The following is a 25875-nucleotide window of genomic DNA, read 5'->3' on the forward strand; positions in this document are numbered from 1 at the left end:
GCCTGTGAGTTAAGGGACTATAGCAAATTCATGGCTTGGAGTTTATTGTTAGGGTGTTTCCTATGTTTTATTTAGAGATAGCTGAGTGGAGTTAACAGGCAACAGTCCAGATTACCTTACATGGATATTTGGTTTTCAAAACATCAGAAATCTACAGTATTGACTTGACAAACATTTCTGTATTAATGTTCATTTTGCTTAGAGACCTGTCTGCTCCTGACAGCTTCCTATATTGAATTCTAAGAAGAAATTGAGCATCCTTGGAGTTATGCCAGTTGTGGTGAGACAGCCACTAGACAAGAATTGCCTCTTCCCATATACAGACAAATTACTGTCCAGAAAAGGACACACTTGCAGAATAGTTGACTGATTATATCTGCCTAGACAGAGTAATCAGCCCTTAATAATTCTGCAGCACTAAGGTCTGTCAGATGATCCTGGGCCAGAAGGCAGAACAGATGCTCCAACGTTTTGAAGTAGAGGGAGTGTCCAAGTGTTTAGAAGTCTCTATAAATTGGCTAAGTTTTAGAAGCTATGCTTTGTGCTTCCCACAATTATAATCAACTCAGTCATTCTGGATTTCTGACGGGGTTGAAAACTTATAGCCTTATAGCCAATCCTGGCTATTTACCTTGAGAGAAAAGATTTGAGTGGATGGTCGTCAGCTGACATTCATCCTAAAGCCAGGTTCAGAACTAAATGTTTTAGTTAGGATAGATGACAGAGGTGCTGGTTAGTCAACAAAATGATGGACTAGGTATTAGGACTATCTTTTACCTCACTGGTACAAATCGGCATAATTATGCTCTAATTGTATTTTGAGAGAAAAGTTTCATTTTAACAGGAAGGGTGATATGTAGGAGGAGCTAAGGTGGGAGGAGTACTGAGAGGAAGAGAAGCAGTAAGAAGAGGAGGAGAAGAAGGAGAGGAGAAGCTAGGTGATGAAAGAGAGAAAGAGGGGGGAGACAGGGAGGCAGATATTCATGTATCTCCACCAGTCAAAGATAGTTGATATATCTAGGTTGGGTAGTGGGTTACACCTCTGATTGTGCAATACCAAACTTATAAAGCCTATGATTAACATTTTTAAAAAAATGTATATGTGCAAAAAGAAAAAGGGGGCATGGGATAGGGGTTTTCTAAGGGGGGTAATGGGGAAAGGGAATGGCATCTAAAGTAAATAAAATATCTAATAAAAATGGGAAAAAAAGAAAATACGGAGACATACTTTCACACAATGTGAAGAAAAGTTATCCCAACAGCTGGTCCATTTGACACAGCTGGTTTATACAAGTACTTATGATTAAAAGCTTGGAACTGGATAACCTTTTAGGAGCTCATTTCTGAAAAGGATTGAGTCCCCCTTCCTCTGAAGCTGTCAGTTTTTGGTTGCTTGTCATCTAGGGCTACGAACTTGTGAGATTTCGCCACCCTTGTTGGGATGTTACCTGGTATTGTCATTGGGCAGGTTTTGTTTAGGTGACCATATATTTGAGCTCTTATGGGTATAGTTTTTACTAATATATACAGAGACACCTTCTTGTAGAAACATACTTGCTTTCTGGTTCTAACAATCTTTCTGCTCCCTCTTCTACAATGTCTCTGTGCTGTGGATATTGAGTTTGTCTTATAAATGGATTGATATGGAATTGGGCATCCCATGGTCTTTTATTTTCTTCATTTGACTAATTATCAATTTCTATTACAGTTTCTGTTTTTTTCAAAAGAAGTTTCCTTGATGAAGGGTAAGCATTATATTTATCTGTGGATATAAGGATTGGAGTTATATTGGTTTAAGAAAACAGTATTAGTAAGTAATTTTCTAAGATATATAATCCCATCAGCCATAAGTTGTCTAGTTTTATAATTGCAATCACAGTTTCTCTCTCATTCATTTCATCTTCAGTGCAATTAAATGCCTGCTGGTTACCCCTAGAAATAGTAGCCACTTTTGTACCTCTTAGCATATTTTGAGATAATGGACATCCTTGTGGTTGATAGTCTTTACAGCTGTGAAAAGCTACTGATTTCTTTTCTCCCTTGTTCTCTTATATAGTACCTTCAGATACTAGGAAAGCTGCTTATTAGGAAGGAGGTTTCTATATCATGTTTTAATTTTCCATTCGTCCTCATATGTCTTTGATAGATTGAGAGCACTAAGGGAAAAGATACCTATTCAGTAGATGACTTGTTGTGGTGGTTTAAATATTCGGGGCACATGGGGTGGCAGGTAGAAGGTTTAGCCTTGTTAGAGTAGGTATGGCCTTTTTAGAAGAAGTGTGCCATTGTGAGCATGGGCTTTAAGACCCTCATCCTAGCTGCTTGGAAGCCAGTCTTCTCTTAAGAGCCTTCAGATGGTGATGTTGAATATGTTGAACCCTCAGTTCCTCCTGTAACATGACTGCTTAGATGCTGCCATGTTCGCACCTTGATGATAATGACCTGAACCTCTCAACCTGTAAGCTAGCCCCAATGTTGTACTCTTATAAGAAGAGTACAAACACAAAATCCAGACACTATTGCAGATACCAAGTGCTTGCTAACGGGAGCCTGATATAGCTGTCTCTGGAGAGGCTCTGCTAGAGTTTGACCAATACAGATGTGGATGCTCACAGCTAACCATTGGACAGAGCTCAGGAACCCCAATGAAGAAGTTAGGGAAAGGTCTGAAGGAGCTGAAGGGGTTTGTAACCCCATATAAAGAACAATATCAACCAACCAGACCCCTCCCAGAGCTCCCAGGGACTAAACCATCAACCAAAGAGTACACATGGAGGGACCCATGGCTCCAGCTGCTTATGTAGCAGAGGATGGCCTTACCTGGCATCAATGGGAGGAGAGGTCCTTGCTCCTGTGAAGGCTCAATGCCCCAGTTTAGGGGAATACTAGGGTGGTGAGATGAAAGTAGGTGGGTGGGTGAGGGAGCACCCTCATAGAAGCAGTGGGAGCGGGGATGGAATATGGGGTTCATGGAGGGAAAACCAGGAAAAGGAATAACATTTGAAATATAAATAAATAAAATATCCATTTTTTTCTAAATGTTGCCTTGGTCATGGTATCTCTTTGCAGGAGTAAAACTCTTAAGAAACTCATCAAGTAAAGATTTTTGCTGTGAAGCCACACAACCCAAGTTTGAGTCCCAGGATGTACATGATAGAAGGACAAAAATGACTGCTACAACTCATCCCCTGACTTCCTCATATGGATTATAGTGTATGTGTACCCCCTCCACATACGTGTACACCCCAAGTAAAGAAACATATTTTTAAGTTTACTGATTTAAAAAGATGAAAGATATCTTTTCCACTTTTATTGCATTTATCAGCAATCAGACCTAGCATATAACACACAGCAGATATATCTGTTAAAATGCTTTGAATTGAAACACAAGGAAGGACTGAAAGCAGTAAGTGATAACCCATTGTACTGTTGTCTCAATGTTATTATGTGTATAGAACAGATGTAATCACAGACCCATTGTATTGTTGTCTCAATATTATTATGTGTATAGAACAGATGCAATCACATTTCTGCATTACTAGAGATCACTAAGGTCAAAATTACACCATTTTTCTCGTATATTTTAGAATTTTGTCACTAAAATATGACTCTTTGCCTAGGAATATTAATACATATCTTAGACTGTAGAGGAATACAGTTATTGTGGTTCAGAAAATTTAGAATTAGAAATATTATCTCTTTAGGTCAAAACAAGAGTATGATATTTTCTAAAGCTTCATTATTGGTTAATGTAATTTAAAGACAAAATTATCTCCCTCATTTTGCTCGGTAGCAAAGGTGGCAGGATGCTAATGATGCTTACTTCAGTTTATGGTCAATCTAGGCAGGATAGCTTACTCAGCCTGCAAATTATTTGCAAACGTATGAAATGTTTATAGCCGCAGTTGAAATACTAGATTAAGATGTTTCTGGATCACATTAAAATGACTGAGTGGTTTTAAAACTTTGTCCTTGTACTTTGTTAGAAGAAAGAAAAGTCAGATAAACAGCATTTTGCAATTGTGTGGGAGATGGCAAATCTTTGTATATAACTATGTGTTTGGGGGGATGTCTGCACGTATGTTTGAGGTCTCTGTGGGTGTAATTATGTGTGTGTGGGAATGGATGTGTATGTGTGCATATGTGTATATGTGTGTGAGTGAGTGTGTGTGTGTGTGAGTGAGTGAGTGTGTGTGTGTGTGTGTGCATGTGCAGTATAGATGACAATTTTCAGAAACTGGTTCTTGCCTTCCACTATGTGGTTGGCAAAGATAAAGTCCACATCCTCAGGCTGGGTAGCAGTTTGCCCTTACCCACTGAGCGTTCTTGGCAGCCCTGCCAAAAACCTGACTGGATTTAGAATCATCTGTTGGTGAGAGTGTTTCCAGAAATTTGGTTGAGGAAGGAATATTCCACATGAGTGTGAGTGCTGAGGTGTCTGAACTAACACAGGTCATAGTAGCATGAACTTTCCTTTTGCTCTGCTCACTTACTGCAGACCGGCATAATTAACTGCCTCACACTCATGGAGCTCTGTCTTCTCTGATATGATGAACTGTATGCCCTCAAACTGTGAGTCAAAATAAACCTTTCTTTCCTTTATGTTACCTTTGTCTGGTTTTTAATTATAGCAGAGAAAAGGTAACTAATAGAGCATGAACCTCTACCTCCCTAAATTTTAACTGTAATTTCAAAATGTTTTTTTTTTTGCATGTGTGTGTGAGAAAGACCAACACCTAATAGTTTAGTTTTCAGATACAAATTGAGAATACTGTGAGACAAGAGATCTCCTAAGAAGAAAGACTTTTTATTTTCAAATAATTTGTCATCAAATAATAGAGGATAGATCAAAAGTCTAAAGCAAACATCCAGGAAAGGATAGGGCATCTTGGCAACCACAGTGCCAAAGTAAGAAAAAGGATCTCGGGATTAAGAGACAGGAATCTTTTAGAACACTGTGTGAGGAGATTGACTTGCTCAGATAAAAACCCCAAAGTCAGTAGCATGTGACTTGGGCAGCTGTTCACTGGGAAGCCAAATGAGTCAGCTTACTGTGCATACACAGAACACAACTGATAAAAATTTCAGACCTTGACTAGCACTGTCAGAACAAAGGGAAAAATGGAAGATTTCTGTGTCCCCTTCCCTGTTACGCTCATTCTTTCCTGATCTGTGCCATAGGCAAAGGTTTGCTGACCCTGGAGTATAGAAAAACAAAGGAAACTGAAGACCCCCATACTCGGGAGACCCTTCCTCAAGTCTCAGGAGATCATGACCACCCAAAGATCACAAGAAACCATACCTGGATGCAATCAGCAGAGGCTTTATTAGGGAAATTAGCCGGTGGTCAAAACTACAAGCTCTTTAGCTCCAAGATCAAGGTTTTGGCCCAGAGTGGTGGGTTAAAGGGTCTTTTATAGCATGGGTTGGGGGAAGGAAGGCATTTTCGTGTGCTTACACATGAATGGTTGCATTTTCACGCGGGTTACACATGATTGGTTGTTTTACAAATTTTGAACATAGCACTGGGAAGACCAAGGGAGGGGTAACCAAGAACAGTGGAACATTTCAGAGAATCCAGCCCAAATGATCTAGAGTCATGTGAAAATCACTCTGCACACTCATTCTTCCCAAAAAATGTGGTTTTTACTATGCTATTGTGTCCTATCCTGCCATTTACCAGCTATTTCAGATTAACTATCTTCCGGCTATAGCTCCACCTAGGTGGCAGCAGTACAATTAAATGCCTGCTGGTTACTCCTAGAAATAGTAGCCACTTTTGTACCTCTTAGCATATTTTGAGATAATGGACATCCTATCTGTAGTCAGGAATGCCTTCCTGCCTTGGGCCTCTCCCACCCATAGGTGGGCCTATTGTTTGAGGCTTGATTCACATTCACCTGGAATGTGTCCTGGGGTGGTGAAAATCTTACATTCAGTTCCTAGTTCTGGAATCTGCACTTTTCTGCCCAAGGTCTAAGGCGAAAAATCTACACATATTTCATAAAATGGCCTTTATAATTTTTCACTCTACAGAAACCTTCAAAGTATATAACTGCCAGAACAATTAGTATACACATGAAATAGACAGTTCAGTCTTAATACACATGTTGTATACATGTAAAATATCAAGAAATTTTAAATGTAAGTATAGAAGACCTAAAACTTAATAATATTTCTACTAATTTTGGCTTGTTTTCAGGGAACCAAAAATTGAGAATTTCATAAACCAAGTATTAAAACCTGAGGAGAAAGAGTCAATATTCTGAAATAGTTTATAGCCCTCTACATATCTAATCTAATCCAATCTAGTCTATCCATTATCTATATCTCTATCATCTATTTATCTATCTATCTATCTATCTATCTATCATCTATCTATCTATCTATCTATCTATCTATCTATCTATCTATATATCTATCATCTATCATCTATCGTCTACCTATCTATCTGCAACAAACATAGACATACAAGTGGTACCAGAAAACCTTTCTATAATTCTTGAGGCAGACCCTATTATTCTGTTTCATATAATGGCCCTGCACAGATCACATTGCACAGATCACACTGCACAGATGGAAGAGAGAGTTAGAGGGCTATTGAACATGTGAATTTTCCCAGTGTGTCACAATTACAGAAACATCTGTGCTAAATATTTTCAAGCTGATCCACTATAAAAATTGGCAATGTTCAATAGCTCTCAGTGTCTTCCCTTCCCTGTTGGGAATGCAGTCTAATGATCGCTTTTGGGACTACAGCATAAGGCATGTACCTATGCTGATTGCTTGCTGCTTAAAGTAGCCTCATTTGCATTATGCTGTTTTAAATGTTCTTTCTGTATCCCACCTCTTTTCTTTGTTGCTTGCAAATACAAACTGAAAGGAAAAATCAAACTATTTACTGCACTTGTCATTGAAATGTCTTTTAGGGCTCACATAATGGAATGTCCTGGGCAGGGGCAAGGAAAGAGAGCAGCAAGGTCTCTTGACAGTAATTGTAGGCTGCACTGTCTGCTAATTCTGATTATACTGAAATCACTGGTTGGCTGCATCTAAATTTGCTCATACATAGGTTATTCCACTGTAGGCATTTACTAAGCCAAGTGGAATTTATAATACTTTTTATTTATATGGCGTTTACCTACAGAAGGCTTGCAGTTTTAGCTAGCTCTTTGTAGCCTTCATATGTAGAGGAATTGACATTGGTTCTTGTAAGATGACTCTGGTCCTGATGAGTTGAGATGAGGACCAAGTTCCTGCACTGCTGACATCTTGCAGGTGATATCTGTGTCACTACATTAAGAATCACACATTGAGTAGCAAACTTCAAAGCTTGGAGAATGCAAGGTGAAAATACAAAATGCAACGTTCATACTTTTTCAGGATTGAAACTTTCTGTGTCCTATTAAAATAGTTAAAAATACATAGGTTTCTGTGTATGCACACTAATACCCAACTCAGTGTAAACAGTAAACCTAAATTTAAGCTTTATCTATGGAATTCCCTTGTTGACTTCCAATGAAACACTTTTTACTAGAATGAACTGAATAGGACTATACCCATCTTGACTAACAAATGTTCAATTTACTTTGCCTCTGCATTCACCCTGTGGGAGTTTTTTACTGATGTCTCTGAGAGCCTTGAACTATCTTAATTTTGAAATATAGTGGAGTCTCTAAATTCTCAGATAAAACCCCTTAAGTAACCAAATGTGTATCATCCTCATCCTCATCAAAAAAGTTTTCAGGGTCTATTCAAAGGATAAATTTAACCTATCTATTCAAGAAGAGCAGGTATACAAGAGGCGAGCTTGCCCAGTCAATGAACTATACCGATTACAAGCTCAAAATCCACTCTAAGAATGCAGATCCCCAAGAGGCTAGGTGTTTGTCTATACATAAACAATAAAACTATAAAATGAATTCTTCTTGTCATCCTGTCAGCAAGAAGCTTTTTCTCATTGCATTCTAAAATTTCCTTCTATTAATCTATGTCAAAGGAAGATGTGAGCTTTCTGAAGTTTTAGAATATTTTCTGGTGGCTCAATGATACTTTCTTTCTCATTTTGTAAAATCTGAAGCCATGATGTTGGGTTCTGTACACTTCAGGCTAAAGACTCTTGCTTGAAATCAGTTTCAGTTGCCCCATGGGTGAATCCCTGTCAGTTAAATTAACTGTTAGCTAACAGTTAATTAATTAACTCTTTAATAATTTGCCATCTAATTTTTTACCAGTGGTTTATAAATCCTTGTAATGTGGAACCAAAACAAAACAACCTGAGAAATTTAAGCTTCAATGTAGTGTCCATTTACAATGTGTTGTAAAAAAAATTTTATTTTTTCAGGAAACACTATATTTATATTTGATATAAAGAATTTGACTCTTGTAGCATATGAGTTGGCACATAAAAGATGTGCAGGCTTGTGTAGGTATTAAGAAGAAAAGAGCATTTCATGGAATAGAAATTCAAAGAAGCAAAACATCTAGGCAACTGTAGAGCCTCTTAAGAGGAGAAAAAGCCCTGTTGAATGGCAGTGGAGAGATGTCAAGATGGTGGGGATGCGAGACAAAGTTTGAGAAGTGGAAATGTATTCCATAGTCATGGGATTAGTGACACTCATTAGAGCGAGAGTGCTCTATCCATATGGTAAGTTTGGCAGAATGATGTGTTACAAGCAGTAAGAATCAGAGAGTTTGAAGAGAGAATTTAAAAATGTGATGCTTGTATGAATTTAAAATGGATGAGAGGTGATTTTATCAGAATAAACATTAAAGTCAGGGTAAGCAAATGTGAGAGCAAGAAGGAGAGAGAATGACAGCAAGAGCAAGAGAAGAAGAGCGAGGCATGCAGAGAATGCTGGGTAACTGACAAGATGTCTAATACTTTAGTTTCCAGGTCAGGTGACTAAAAGTAAAGTGACAGACCTAAAAATATAGTGAAGTTAGGAGAAGAATGGATCGCAGGTGATCATAAATAAATGCTCATAACTGTAGAATAAGAAGCACCCATTTAAGCGAGAAATCTACTTTCAAACTAAATAAAAAGTAGGTGGTTTTATTCTCATGTTATACTCAAGATTTATGAAGCTTAAGTAGCACAGCTATTACATGGAAAGACCAGATGACAAAGACATCTTCTTTATGCCTCTAGTTTTAATGTTTTTCTCACACAGTGAGATTTGGGCTTACACTTAAAAACAACCAATGGAGAACAACTCTGAGTTCTAATATTCACTGTGCAAAAAAAAGGTAGTATCCATTTTTATTTTATATGTGTGTGTTTATACATGCAAGTGAATGAAGACACACTTGTGTCATCACATGACTGTGGAGGTAAGAGGACAGTCTGCAGTCTCAGACCTGTGCATTCTACCTGTGGTTTGCTATGATATGATCTAAAATAGCTGGTACATGAGCTTCTGCAGATTCTGCAGTCCTTGCATTCTTACTGATGTTTACCACTGCTTGCAGCTTTGTGTGGGTTATAGGGATAGGAGCTGAGGACTTGGTATTTTTGTTGTAGGTAAACTCTATTCTGTCCCAGCAACATCACTTTTAACAACAGAGTAGGGAAAAACAAGTTACATTATTGTCACTACTGGACAAGTCCAGAATGCAAATTAGATGCAAATTTGTGATTCTCCTAACTGAAAATATATGTAATAAGCAGAGCCTAATAGAGAACAGCTTAATGATAAATTGGGATCTAAACACCTACAGGCATAAATACTACCAGGAAGGCAAAAATGTCCCTGTCCAGAACACTTATAACTACTATAGAGAAATACTATTCCCAATTAGAGAGAACCCCATGGAAAGGTTACTTGCTTTTTTGTTAAAGGTTTTCTTAGGAGGAGACAATATTTCGAACTAATAAACTCTATTGAAATAATGTTAATTTTAGTCATTATTTTTCACTCAAAAGAGCTATACTTTGTATGATCTATAGGTATAAGGAGAGATGATGTACCTTATTTGGTACATCACGTGATTTGACTCATAAGTGTCCACTCTATGGATATGTATTAAGAAGCTAAGTAAAGAAAAAATGTTTCTTCTATTTAAGCTGTTTGTTCTCATTATGGTGGTCCAGTAACAGATAGCTGACTAACACAGGGTCCCAGCATGTTACCTTTGTTTTCAACTCCATACACATCAGGACTTGATAATACATGAGTGTGAAGAACTGATTCTGTCAGCCTCAGGGATTGAGGATAGTGAATCAATTATCATTTAAAATGTGAGAGAGAGAGAGAGAGAGAGAGAGAGAGAGAGAGAGAGAGAGAGAGAGAGAGAGAGAGAGAGAAAGCTGCAGAGAGAGTTCTAAGTTTGCCTTAATGGAGTTAACAATGAGTTACAGAAAAAAATGAGTTTTTCTTCAAGTTCTACTGCTATATAGGAAGAGAGACTTCAGAATAAAAATGAGTCCTTTCCTAAAACACCAACCACACAAGGAAATTTATAGTCAAGGGGCCAGTTGTTAGATCAGTTTGTTGAAAAAATTAGTAATGGGCCATCAATACTAGAATAACTTTGGGTAAACAATCTGAAAGTATTCTTGCTGAGAAGACTATGGTAGTCACATGTGTATAGAGAGGAATGGTAGGACATGAAAAACAAAGACACTAAACAAAGGGCAAGGATTTCTGTGACCTGACAGGAGTTTTACTAAAGTTGGGTAATGAAAACTCTGGCATAGCAGCCCAAAGTCAAGTTCTACTTGAGAGAAGGACTGAGTGTGAACTCACCTTTCTCAGAGTAGAGCAGTTCAAGAAAATTTGACACCTGTTAGTGAGAGGACACCACAGTCTGATCAATGCAGTGAGCACATGGCAAGGGACACGAAAGGAAACAGATGTGACACCTGAGTCTAGAGCTGGATTAGGAAGATGGACAAGTTCAGTTTCAGGAACTGAGTTTGAGGTTACAACACTGATGTAAGGAAGAGTACATAGTTAATATCTATCACATTTGTCTTGAAAAACACTGTAAAATCATGGCATGTTTCATAAGGCCACCAAGCATCACAATCATAACAAATATGCAAAGGATTTAGGTCAGTCCAATACAGGCTCCTTGATTATCAGTTTAGTCTCTGTGAGTGAACCCCTATAAGCCTTGATAGATGACCATGGCCCTTATTCTTTTGGTGTTCTTGACCTGTCTGGCTTCTAAAATTCTTTTACACATTCTACCCAGAATTCCCCCAAGCTCTGTCTAATGTTTTCTTGTGGGTCTCTACATCTGATAATGATTATAACAGAATATTATTGGGAATAATTTTATTGAGTTTTTTTTCTCCATTCTTGTTTGGTTCTAATTTATGTCTCTGGGCAATCTAGCCACTGGCTCCTTGAAAACCAAGGAAGAAAGCAGCTTGAAGTCAGGGATGATGGTAGCCCTAGATGTTCTTTTTTTGTACAGGATTGTTTTAGCTATCTTGAGTTTTTCATTTTTTTTTATATAAAGTTGAGTGTTTTTCTTTTAAAGTGTATAAAGAGCTGTGTTAAAATTTTGATGAGGATCTCATTGAATCTATAGATTACTATTGGTAGGATGTCCATTTTTACTATAATAAGCCTACCAATCCACAAACATAGGAGATCTTTCCATCTTCTTATATCTTCTTCAATTTCTTTATTTACAGGCTTGAAGTCTTTGTCATACAAGTCTTCATTTGCTTGGTTAATCTAAGATATGTTATGTTATATGAGGCTATGGTAAAGAATCTTATTTCACTCTAAGTATGTATATCATTTGCATATATAAGGTTTACTGATATTTTCTAAAAAATTAATCTTGTATCCAACCACCTTGCTAAAACTGTTTACCATTTGTAGGGATTCCATAGGTCAATTTTTAGATTCACTTATTGTACTATTGTATCATCTGCAATTAGTGATACTTTGACTTTTTCCTCTTCATTTTTTTTTATCCCTTTTATCTCCTTCAGTTGTTTCATTGTTGCCACAAGAACTTCAATTTCTATATTGAGTAGATATCAAAAGGGTAGACAGCCTTGTCTTGTTCCTGATTTTAGTAGAATTGCTTTGAGTTTTTCTTCAATTTGATTTTTTGCTATAAGATAGTTATAAATTGCCTTTATTATGTTTAGATATATTTCTTGTATCCCTGATCTCTCCAAGACTTTTATCATGAAGAATGTGGAATTTTGTCAAAGGGCTTTTTCAACTTCTAATGAGATGACTGTGTGAATTTCTTTATTCAGTTTATTGATATGGTGGATTACATTGACAGATTTTTTTTATGTTGAACCATTTCTACGTTCTTGGGAAGAAGCCTACCTGATCATGGTGGATTATCTTTTTGATATGGTCTGAAATTGAGTTTGCACATATTTTATTGAGTATTTTTGCATCAATATTCATGAGAAAAATTGGTCCATAAGTCTCTTTATTTGTTGCTTTGAGTGGTTTTTGTTCTTTTGGTATCTGGCTGACCATATCATCATAAAATGAATTTGGCAATGTTGCTTTTGTTTGGATTTTTTAAAGAATAATTTGAAGAGTATTGGCATTAGCTCTTCTTTGAATGTCTGATAGAATTTTGCCTAAAACTGCCTGTCCCTGGGCTAAGGTAGTTCTTGGAGGCAAAGCTGAGAAGCTGAGAGAAGTCAGATTGAATCAGTCAGTATGAAGAGTAGTTTAAACCAGAAGAACTGAATTGAACCTGCCAGCCAGAGTTCAGAAATAACTAGAAAGGGTAAGGTTATACAACAGTAAGTCTCTGAGATGATAATGACATCAAATATACAAAATTACTTTTATAGGTATGTTTGCTTCACTTTGTTCTAGAGGTTTCAAGTGTGTGTAAAAGTTTCTCCTATTAGATATCACCCATTTCCTTATGAAAGCACTTAGTGCTATAGACTTTCCTCTTGGTATTGCTTTTATTGTGTTCCATAAGTTTAGATACATTGTGCATTCATTTTCTTTAAATTCTAGGAATTCTCTAATTTCTTTATTTCTGCCTTGATCCAGTAGTCATTATGTAAAGAGTAGTTCAGTTTCCATAAGTTTGTAGGTATTTTATTGTTTCTACTGCTGAAATTCAGCTTTATTCCATGGTGGTAAATACAGCGGGTTATTTTAATTTCCTTGTGCAACCAAGTATACTGTCAATTTTGGAGAAAGTTCCATGAGGTGCTGAGACAACAGTATTTGTGTATGTGTGTGTTTGATTGAAAAGTTCTATAAAATTTTGTTAGGTCCATTTGCTAGACAACAATTGCTAGCTGCATTATTTCTCTATTTTTGTCTGGATGATCAGTCTATTGGTGTGAGTGAGGAATTGAAATCTCCCACTATTAATGTGTGATGTTTAATTTGTGATTTAAGTTTTAGTAATGTTTTACAAAATATTTACAATGTTTATAAATATGAATGTGTAATGTTTACAATTGTGTATGCACTTGCATTTAGGATATAAATATTAAGAATTGACACTTCATCTTGATGGATTTTTCCTTTGATGAGAATGAAATGTCTTTTTTCTTTGTTTTTCACTAATTTTCATGTGAAGTCTATTTTGTTAGATATTAGAATAGATATGCCATCTAGCATCTTGGGTTCCTTAGCTTGGAAAGTCTTTTACCAACTATACATTTTAAGGCAATGTCTGTCTTTGGTGATGATGTGTATTTCTTGTATGCAGCAGAAGGAGAGATGCTGTTTGGCATTTAATCTGCTAGCCTATGTATTTTTATTGTGGAATTGGATTCACTGTTGCTGAGAAATATCAACGACCAATGATTGTTAGTTCCTGTTATTTTTATGATGGTTCTGGTGGTGGTGAATGTGTGCATGTGTGGTCCCACTATTTTGGCTTTGCTGGTGTGAGATTACTTATTTCCTGTATTTTCATGGGTGCAGTTACCCTCTTTGGGTTGGAGTTTTCCTTCTGGTACACACACACACACACACACACACACACACACACACACACACGTTAATTTTTTGACAAGCTGTGACTAGCTCAAAACTGGGCATTTCTAAACCTTTCCCTATAGCAAATGCTCCCCTCTGTTACTCCTGAGACTTTAAAATCTTCCCCTGTTACCCTAGCCCAATCTAGGAAGTTGCCAGTAGCCAATTACCTGAATTCTTACATGGCTTCTTTCCTGCATTTCATATGTTCTATCCTTCTCCCCAGTGTCATGGTGATTGTTTCTTCCTTTATCCTAGTTCCTTGCTCACTGAAGGTTCTGCCCTTCTCTCTCCACTGAGCCATTGACTATTGGCTCTTTATTGATCGACCAAAAACCAACTGGGGACAAGAATCTTCAGCATTTAAACACTCAGATTTCTGAAAAATTCAAAGCATTAGAACCAATCCCCAAGATTTATTTCAGGAATTTTTTAGATTTAACATTTTCTATGTCTGATGTGTATATTTCTTTTATTGTATATTCAATGCTTAAGATTGTCTAATCTATCCCTTATGTTTGTCATGCTTGCATCTATAGTTTCTATTCACTCTCCTAGATTTTCCATTTCCAGAATTTCCTCACTTTATGTTTTCTTTATTTCTTTTATTTTCATCCTCATGTCTTGAACAGTTTTATTAATTTTTTCCACTGTTTTTCTTGACTTTCTTTAAGGCATTTATTCACTTCCTCTAATTGCTTGTGTTTTTCTGGATTTCCTTATATGATTTATTAATTTTCTTTTTTTTTTTGTTTTTGTTTTTGTTTTTCGAGACAGGGTTTCTCTGTGTAATCCTGGCTGTCCTGGAACTCACTCTGTAGACCAGGCTGGCCTCGAACTCAGAAATCCACCTGCCTCTGCCTCCCAAGTGCTGGGATTAAAGGCGTGCGCCACCACCGCCCGGCTATTAATTTTCTCTTTAAGGACTTCTATTATCTTAATAAAGTTTGTTTTGAAGTCATTTTCTTGTGTTTCAGTTTTCCTGTGGATATTCAAAGCTTACTGTACTAAGATCACTGAGCTCTGATGGAGATATATTGCCCTGGCTGTTGTTGGTTGTGTTCTTACACCTTTTCCTGGACATCCTGATTTGGGTGATTATAGGTCTAGATGCAGACTTCTGAGTCTTTCTCTTTTGGATTGATGTTTTGTTTCTTGATTTTTGTTTCCCTTTTTGATCTCTCTCTCTCTCTCTCTCTCTCTCTCTCTCTCTCTCTCTCTCTCTCTCTCTCTCTCTCTCTCTTTGTGGCCTGGGCCTCTAGCAGCCAGTGTGTTCTCCGGTTGAACAGGGAGTCTCAGTCCAAGTTTGGAGCTAGACTTCTGGCAGCCAACCTAGCCTTTGGCCCAGCAGTGGGTCTCCAAATGAGTTGGAGGTTGGGTTCAATGATGAGGATAGTGAGGATTGAGAATAGTGTCGAGGAGAAACTGAAAGAGTGGATGTCTGTTAAGTGGGCTACCAATCTGAAATTCTGGCTGTTTGAAAGATGTCAGCTCCAACACTGAGTTTCTGCCTGAGTTTGCTTGTGTGTACTTCTGGCTGGTGTTATCTGTCTTCCTGGCTGGTTGGTATGACCTGCACCTGGTTATAGCATGGACCTGAGCAGAGGATATGACACCTCCAGTGAGAGGTGGATTGAGTATATGACAGTTGGGTAGGCAGTAGGGGTGGCAGTAAGTTGAATCTTTGGGAACTGAACTCAGATTTTGGGAGGGTTCTTGTGTACATGGAGACAGTCTACCTGTTCTTCTGACTGGCATGGCCTGTACCTGAACAGCAGGTATCTGCCCATGGTAGGATAGCAATCATGGTAGAGGCTGTGGCCAGGAAGAGGTAAGGGGTGGCAATGGGATTTATCTTTGGGATCTGAACTAAAGGAGCAGGAGGGTTTTAAGTTCAGGTAGGTCTCTTACCTGTTATTCTGACTGGCATGGCCTGTACCTGAGCAGCAGATAGCAAATTATAATTACTATATTTTACAATTATATAAATTTGCAATATAAATTGCAAATTTAAATTGTTATACTTTAAAACATGTCAACTACATTTTTTATTTTAAATCCAATCTATCAAATGAGTTTTCTGGTCATAGGTTGAATTTTATCATAAACATTTCAACAACTGCCATTCTCTCTTGCTTTTTTCCAATGGTCTCCAAAGGGCACTATGGTATTATTCAAATACTGTAATGTGAATATCATTTATATTTTTCATTGTATATGGATAAGACAAAATAAACAACTATAATTGACATTGTAACAAGAAGCAAATTAAAGAACAAGCTTTTGCCACAAGGATCATTCTCTTAATACTAACTCTAAAGCAGAAATGAAGATTCTGTCTTCTATTTCAAAAGACAAACTTCAGGAGAAGCTCATTCAGTAGATGTTTAAGAATTAACTTCATATCTTCAACTTGACTATACAGGCTACATTACCAGGGGGTTCTGTTTAGCAATTACACTTTGAAAGCTTGGATTCTTTTATGCATTTCTAGAATGCTAGTTTTGTTTGAAGAAAAATGTAGTCACTTTCTATGCTCTTAAAGGCCAGATACAAGTGTTATTACACATAACAGAGTGGTCAGTATTACTTTATCTAGTGATTTCACATGTGAAGATTTTTAAGCAGGGTCTTATACCTAGAATATTTAAAGTACTCTCATTGGCTATTTTATATAAGTGAATGTAGATGCTTTATTCTGTTCTAAGTTATAAACTTGATATAGGGTGTTCTCCTGAGTTAAAAACATTAATTATTGACATAGTATTCCAAATATATTGTGCCTTTTTTTCTTTGTTAAAAAATTAGTTTCTCAACCAGGCACCATTTCTTTCTGCTCATTGAACATTTCCTTCCACTTCAGCTAGTTTCACGATCTTATCCAACTGAGAAGGAATATAAAATATCCTTGAAGAAAGCACTTTAGGACAGAAGAAGAAAGAATTTTAACTTCTTTACCTGAATTAGTTTGAATTAGTTTATCTTAGATACCATAGCCAAATTCTAAATAATAATAAACGCACAGCCTCATCTATCAGCACCCAAAGACAGTAATGGCTCAATTCATGTCAGTGTTTAGATTCCCATAAATGTATGCTGTTAAGGGGTACAACCATTTAGAAGTCTTGGGACAGGTATGTACAAATGACTGTAGTCTTTATGAATAAGAGAAATGTCTATAAAAGAGAAAGAATATAAGTATTTCCAGAGCTGTTCTCTAATCCCTAGTGAACAGTCATCTTTTAGTACCTGTCTCCAAGTTTGTCTTTTTTTTTTTCTTCCAACTGTAACAACTGCCAACTTGTCAAATGAGGCAGCTTTTGCTTCCCCATGGCAACAGATTTGTGCCCTAAGTAACAGGATTTCCATATTGACAACTGGAAAGTGTCCCAAATAACTGCAAGAAGCACCTGGAATTTAATTTCACATCTTAACATTCAGAAGGAGGGTTTTTTTTCTTTCTTCTCCTCACATGTTAAAGTAAAGTTATTTATATACCTCACAACTGATGGTGTGATGACAGCCCAAGCTAAGCAGAGAAGATTTGAAAGATTCAATAAACTCAGCTTCCCTGGAAATGGTAAACTAATGTCTTTCAGAAGATTTGAATGATTTGCCTAAAATAACTAGGAATTTTAAAGCATACTTGCATTTAAAATAATGATAAGATAATAGCCTCTCATCATTTTCACAACCAAAATGGTAAGGACGGAATAATTTTACATGAAAAACCTAAAGCTTTCCTTGTCAATGTGTAAGTAAATGCCAGAGAACAGGTGAAAAATACATACTTTGTGAACAGAAATAGGTATTTTTGAACAAAAGAGATAGAACTGTATCTTGCTCCCTAATGGAAACTCTTTATCGCTAAAAATAGTGCACTGGAAACTGACAAAGTGGCGGTGTTTGAGTAAGTCTGAAGGATGACGACCTGGAACACAGATAGGCTAGGATCATTATTCAAAATCATGCACATTGGCAGTCCTTGTCAAGATAATACTAAACCTTTAGTTACCTCATTGGTGGTGGTGGTATGTTTTTGTGTGTATGCTGTGAAGTTATACTTTTGAGGTGTTTTGATTTTCCTTGCTTTACTACAGCATTCATAATCATGTTTTACTTTGAATGACACAGACTTCTCTTTGGATTTTACATTTAGTTTCTCCTAAAACTAGAAATTAACAATACTGCAATGGGCTTTCAAAACCTTGAAATTAATCCTCTTTCTTACTCAATTCTCATGCATACCATTAGTTATCTTTGTTTTCTGACTTGCTTGAAAATAAAAAAGTTAAGTGGAGCAGATTTGCCATGTAATAACCTTTATTCAACTTGCTTACTCACAGTTTGGAAGGCTTTATGGCCAACACTGTGTTCTGTTGTGTTTCTCAGTTTTGAAAGATCAAAGGTTAACCGACAACTGTTTTTGATTACTTGATGCTGACTGAAGACCTCACTGGAAAGTTCAACAAAATAGATTGACCTATCACATTTTTGCAAAATGAAAATCAATGGCCTTCTCCTTTCTTTTGCCTGAACTTGGAGTCCCTGTGATGGAAATTCATAGGCTACAAGTTGGGATGGTATGACTGAGATGCTTTTGGCCCAGAACTCAGGGCTCAATGACAGCTCAGTTTTTGGAGATGGAGAAAGCAAAGAGTAACAAAGAAGAATGTCAATTCTGCAAACCACAGAGGAATGCCTAAAAGAAACAGAAATCTAAATTTCATTTTCTTTTAAATTATTTTTACATATTGGAGAATTGTGGCTTTTCATCAATTCTGTGAGTTTAGCAATATTACCCTATAGTGTCCAACAGTCAATTTTGCCTCAGATTTTCTTTTATTAATAAAAAATAAATAAATGCTGAATTTGGCACAATCTCTTTTGTTCCTCTGTTTCATGCCTTATACAACAGTGCAACTAATCTATTCACATATTGTATCATAGTGAAAGACAATTTTTAGTCATTCATCATTCTTATCAGCAGCTGGGCTTTTCTTTCAGAAATTCAAGTCTATATGATATCTGCTCCTTGAAATGAAATTATCACTCACTGCACTACTTACTATACAGACTCAGCTCCAGATATCTAACAAGGGGTGACTGGTGCATTTGATTGGCACTTGTCCAAAGAGTTAACTTGTTAGCTACTAGATACACAGATAGTAGAGACTCAGCAAAGTTTCTCAACTTCCTTCCATGTACTGGGAATTACTTGGTGCAAGTCATTGTCCTGCCACAAATAACAGTGATGCTGAGGTTTATGAAATGTGGGTTTACCTAGATGACTTATGATATATAGAAAATTCTCATATTACTCGCTATATCAGGGCTTTGTATCAGCCTTCACTCTGCACTTTTTACCTCTGCTTTCCCCTTCAGGGTTACCACTTTAAATATCTTCACCACTAAAGAAGGAAAGAACTATTATAAGCTTCCAAGAATTCTCCAATAAGTTACATTATTAACTAGCTGTAAATCTCAAACATTCAGTGGGAATATTTTTAAATAGTGATTATATAATTTATGTTAAGCCTAAGTGAACTCTGTGCTGTATTTAGAGAACATTATTTTCTGAGTATCTTCAAAATCCTCTACTAAAGTGTATAGATAGATAGATAGATAGATAGATAGATAGATGGATAGATAGATAGGTAGATAGATAGATAGATAGATAGACAGACAGACAGATAGAGACAGCGAGAGATATCTACTTGTTTGAGTGAAGTTTAAGTATGTACCTTAATATGTTATTTACTTTCTTTATGCAAATAAAGATGTTTCTATTAAGCACATCAGGTTAGCAAATAAAAAACCCAGAGCCAGTAATGGATTCTTTATTTTGGATGTGTTGGCCAGTGAAATTCCATAGAACTGTAAATCTTATAGTAATGTTTTTGAGTTACTCTCTAGAACTGGACATAATGAACCTGAATAAGGGAGAAAACAAACTGGTTCCCACATGAAAGCTCCATCACTCTGGTTATCTTACATATGTAACGGGGGTGGCTTTGCAAGCTACCAGAAGAGAAAAGTGATCATCAATCTTTTTCAGCTGTCAAACATGTGAGCTACAATCATAATTGTGCAGGAAAGACATTCCCATTTGATGGAATAATGGTGTGAACATCTTGAGAGTAATCAACCACTTTCTGACCGAATTTAAGTCCAATTCCACAAGCCAAAGTTCTGTTTAGCATTATAGTTGGGCAATGAACCTATGAACAGGCAAGTGATTGGCTTTAGTGGAAACTTATTATTATTGCTCTTCTAACTGGACACAGTATTAAACTGACTCTTAATGACTTCATTATATCCGTAGATTAATGCATTAGTCAACCTTCATCACAGAAAGTTCTTTTTGCAGTAGGTAATGATTAACAAAGAGATCCCTTCACACTGACACAACTGGTCAAGCTGCAGAATATTCAGTCAGTCCTAAATGGGCATCTCTATCATATCTTCTACATCACAAGGCTCATGGAACATTGAGGAAAAGGGAAAGACAGCCCTTAATGCCAGAGTGTTGAAAGAATGCAATGAAATAGTACACAATAGGGAGCTGAACATGTAAATTCACAGTTGCTATGACAGCATGCACTCAACCTCTGTAAACACAAGATAAACAAAATTCCAACATGGACTTGTACAGTGAGAGTGATGTACTACCCCTAGAGTAAGAGGCTCCGACAATTGATAGCTTATCAACAAGGGCAAGTCAGTTTTCTCTAAGAGTGTTGTTCCTTGGAAGTCAACCATACTACTCTAGAGGAGGGCCATAAATGCAAAAATTAATGAGGATCACAAACTGTACTTGATGATGTTATATAATGAACACAAAGCATGGAAGGATTGGGTGAATCTGGGAAGAGTTAAGGAAGTACATATGATCCAATCACATTGCATGACATTCTCAATTAAATACTTGCCTTTTTTTAATACATTTAAAAATATTTGATGCTATCAAACCAATACTTTGAAATACCATTACCCAATTATACAATAGAAGATACTTAAGGCTACAATACTTACAGGACTTATACATGCTACAAGCAATATTTATTGTGTGGCAGTGTTTATATAGAGTTAATGCTGATACAATAACTTCTAAACGTATAAGAAAAGAGGCTAATGGGCTATTTAAAGGTATCCTTGGGATAGCTGTGCGCAACCATAAGTGGAGAGCTCTGAAGTCTTTTTTGTTCTAAAAATCATAGTTGTGGTCACAAAGCACTTTAGCTGGAAGTCTATGACAACATTAAACTAGGTCATTCTGCATATCTATTACTCACACCTCTGTACAACCAAAGATTTATTAAAATTGGAGTAAGTTTCTAAAAATTGAATCAACATTTTTTCAAAAATAAAGAAACCTAGACTGAATAGGTGACTCAGGGTTCAAGAATGTTTTGTGCTTATGCAGGGGACACAGATTCTGTTCACAGCATCCACACTAGGCAGCTGCTAATAACTGCTTGAACTCCAGCTCCAGAGCATCTAGCATCCTTTTCTGACCTCAAAAGGTACCTGTATGTACATGGGGCACATAACCTCCTCTGTGTCTGTGGATTATATAGCCTGATAATCATTTTCTTAAGAGCTAATATTCACTTATAAGTCAGTACATACTGTATTAGTCTTTCTGGGTGTGGATTTTCTTGTTCAGGATAAATTTGCCTACAGATTTCATGATGTCATCATTTTAACAGGTAACAGTCCACTGGGTAAGTACACCAATTTTCTTTATTCATTCTTCTGTTGAAGGTCGTATAGGTTCTTTCCAGTTCCTGGCTATTATTAACAAGTTCACACAATTTACATTAATATCTTTGTGGTAGGATGGAAAGTCCCATAAGTATAGCCTCAAGAGTGGTTGGCATAGCTTGGTCATAAAGTAGTTGGATCCCCAATTTTCTGAAGAACTGACATATTGGCTTCCTTAATGGCTGTACAGGTTTAAACTCCCTCCAACAGTGGGGGAGTTTTACCCTTGCTTCACATACTTGACAGCATGAGCTCATATTGTGCCATTGATTGATCTTGGCCATTTTGACAGGTAATGAAGACCTCCATACTCGGGAGACCCTTCCTCAAGTCTCAGGAAATCACGACCACCCAAAGATCACAAGAAACCATACCTGATGCAATCAGCAGAGGCTTTATTAGGGAAGTTAGCTGGCAGTCAAACCACAAGCACTCTAGCTTCAAGAGCAAGGTTTGGCCTCGAATGGCGGGCCAAGGGGTCTTTTATAGCATGGTGTAGGGAAAGGAAGGCATTTTCGCGTGGTTACACATGATTGGTTGCATTTTCACAAATTTTGAACATAGCACTGGGAAGACCAAGGGAGGGAGGGGTAACCAAGAACAATGGAACATTTCAGAGGAATCTAGCCCAAATGATCTAGAGTCATGTGAAAATCACTCTGCACACTCATTCTTCTCAAAAATGTGGTCTCACCAAGTCACTGTCCCCTATACCATCATTACAAAACATTTCTCACTTCCTCCAGTCACAGCCCCACCTAGATGGCTTGTATTTTTTATGGTCAGGAATGTGTCTTCCTGCCTTGGGCCTCTTCCACTCATAGGTGGGCCTATTGCTTGAGGAATGTAATTCATCCAGCAAGTGTCCTGGGGTATGAAGGCCTGAAATCTTATTTTCAGTTCCTGGTTCTGGAATCTGCACTTTTCTGCCCAGGTCTAAGGGCAAAGAAATCTACACATATTTCATAAAATGGCCTTTATAATTTTTCACTCTACAGTGTAAGATGGATTTTTAACATAGTTTTAATTTATATTTACCTGGTGACTAAGGATAATGAGTATTTTGTAAGTTTCTTAGTCACTTGGCAATACCTTTATTGAGAAATGTAGGACTGTGATAGGATGGCTGGTTTTGGTCAAAGCACTGGCTAGAAAGCCTGGGGATGCAACAGGTGTCCATTGCCTGTAAGGGATGATAGGCATCTATTCCACCCACCATGCTTCCAGAATCCAGGCTCCTAACACATGGCATGGAACTCCATTGACCTATACTGTTCAGTCACATTCAGGGCAATACAGCTCAACCCAAAGAGCACAGGTAGAGGGTGTGACTACAGGCCTCAGGCCCTAGAGAGATTTACATACTAATAAGATGCCTGAAGTCCAGAGGGCTTAAGCATTCTTCCCCAGACCCTTCCCTCTTTTGCCCTCCCTATTTAACTCAGGTCTGCCCTGAGTTTCACAGGGGTGCACATCCAGATTCAACCATCAGCCATAATGCTAATAAAGCTGTTTTGGAAACCCAAGGACTTTCTCTTGTCATTGGGGCCAAGGAACCATGGAGAAGGCCTTTAATGAACAGCTGCCTAAATTTCTGCCTGGAGAGACTCCCTGCTGCCTAACTTTCTGCCTGGAGAGACTCCTTGCTGTTCCCAGCCACCCTACCCACAGAGAACTCTCTGTTTACATCTGTACCACATTTTAAAATTTGATTATTTGGTTTTGATATCTATTATCTTAAGTTCTGTATATATTTTAGATATCAAACCTCTATTAAATGTGGTGTTCATAAAAATCTTTTCCTATTCTATAGTGTGCCACTTTGTCCAATTGAAGCTATACTTTGCATTATAGATGCTTTTTAATTTCATGGGGTCACATTTGTTAATGATCTAAGATTCTGGTGGTCTGTTCAGAAATTTTTTTGTGTGTGTGCCAATATATTCCAAGATATACCCCATTTTCTGTTCTTTTAAGTTCAATGTATCTGGTTTTGATTGGTGAGGTCTTCGATTCATGTTTTGTGCAAGGTGATAGATATGGATCAGTGTGTACTTATGTACACTCTCATATCCAATCTGAGAAGCACCATTGTTGATGTTCTCTTTTTGCCAGTGTATACTACTGACTGCTTTATCAAAAATGAAGTGTGCAGATGTGTGTAGGTAGGTCTGTGTCTTTGATTCTCATCTGCATATATATAATTTTGTGTGTCTTTATAAAATCTGAGAGCTACAAATGATTGAGTGAATATTATATTTATCTTCTTGTGACTAGCTTAACTCTCCTAAGAGGGACTATAGAATCACATCATGAGAGAGTGTTCAGTATATGTTAATTAGAGCAAAAGCCAACACTCAAGGTTTTGAAGCAGCTTAAGTGACTATTGACAGTAGACTATATAAAGAACATATATTATACATATATATGTGTGTGTGTGTGTGTGTGTGTGTGTGTGCGTATGTGTGTGTATGTGTGTGTGTGTGTGCATATGTGTGTGTGTTTATGTGTGTGTATATGTGTGTGTGTATGTGTGTGTGTGTGTGTGTATTTTATTCACATACCCAATGGAGCACTTTTGTAATGACAAAAGGAAATTTTGCTACTTCCAACTCACAGACAAACCAGGAGAATATGATACAAAATAGAGACAGCAGTCAAATTCTATATGATCTCATTTATTTATTTATTTGTGAAATCCTAAAATGTTGAACTCACAGAGTGACTTAGTGGTTCTAGGAAGTGAAGAAAATATTGGTAATATTGATCAAAATATACCAAATCAATTCTCAAGTGAGTTCTGAGGATCTATATGCAGCATAGAGGGTGAGAGATATGGCCCTGACATTGACTCTAATAACTATTATACAATTTATATACATACGTATTTATATATAAATATATTTATATTTATATACATACGTATGTACACACACTGCATGTGATGTGTATTATAAATGTGATATATATATATATATATATATATATATATATATATATCATTCATTACATTGTATCCCTTGAAAATGTACTACACTTTCTCATCCATTATATATTTGGAAAATAAGATGTAGAGGAATGGGGAAAGGTGAGTTAGTTCATTCTATTACACCACAAAGAAAACATACAACGTATAGCCTGTCAGGTCAGAGAAAGCACAACACTGTGAGATAGTCAGTCACATCAACCAGTTGCATTTCTCCAGGTTTAAAGCTTTTTAAAATACAAACTTCTCTATGCACAATACAATTATGAAGTCAGATCCATTTTCATTGTTTATGCAGAATGCAAAGCACACTCTGAGCCATTGATATGGTATTTTTCCATGAAAAGATTATTTTTCTTAGTGAACAATCACATACATTTAAATCTCAAATTTAAATTATTTGAAATCAAATGATTTCATTTTGATTGACTGTAACTTCAGTCTTTTAATCACAATTAGATGGTGCACAAAGCATGTCAAGGCACACAGGAAACTTGCTTATGTTGCCTTTGCATGCTGTAAAATAAGTGTCCTCATGTAGGTTGAATGGTTACCATTGTTTTTCTCTTCCTCTACCTTGTTCAGTATAGACATATGGCAACCTTCTTGAGTTTTTTTTTTTTTTTTTTTTTTTTTGGTTGATTCGTAAATCAAATTTTGTCTAAAAAAAAGTCTCATAGTCAATTTACTCTCTTTTTTTATTCTCACATCTTATTTATTTAAACAAAATAATTAAAATTGTTTAATAACAGAATGAGTTTTGAAAAGAGAGAAAGAAGCTACAACTAAAAAGAAATAGTATTTTATGAGTATTAATATTCTATTTTCTAAAAAATAAAATATTACCTGTAATTACTAGTTATTTGACAGAAGATACATAAAAGAATAATCTGTTATCTGTCTCTTAGAGATTAACTTGATGTAACTGCAAGACTAGAATGTATCTGGATTTAGATCTATTTCCATGAGCGACAAAAGATTTATATACTCAGAGCTTCTAAGAGTCTATAGGTTGCTATGACAATTACATCCTACTTTCAGATTAGACAGCCCTTTACCAAACTGACATATTAGTTCTGCAACAATAAGTTAATGAGAAGCCCATATTAGTTTTCAATTAGCACTTATATACTCTTGTTTTTAATGGTGTAAAGCACTTTCCCTATGTTCCCTCAT

The sequence above is a fragment of the Arvicanthis niloticus genome, chromosome 14 (genome assembly GCF_011762505.2).
Source record: "Arvicanthis niloticus isolate mArvNil1 chromosome 14, mArvNil1.pat.X, whole genome shotgun sequence".
NCBI classification, from domain to species: domain Eukaryota; kingdom Metazoa; phylum Chordata; class Mammalia; order Rodentia; family Muridae; genus Arvicanthis; species Arvicanthis niloticus.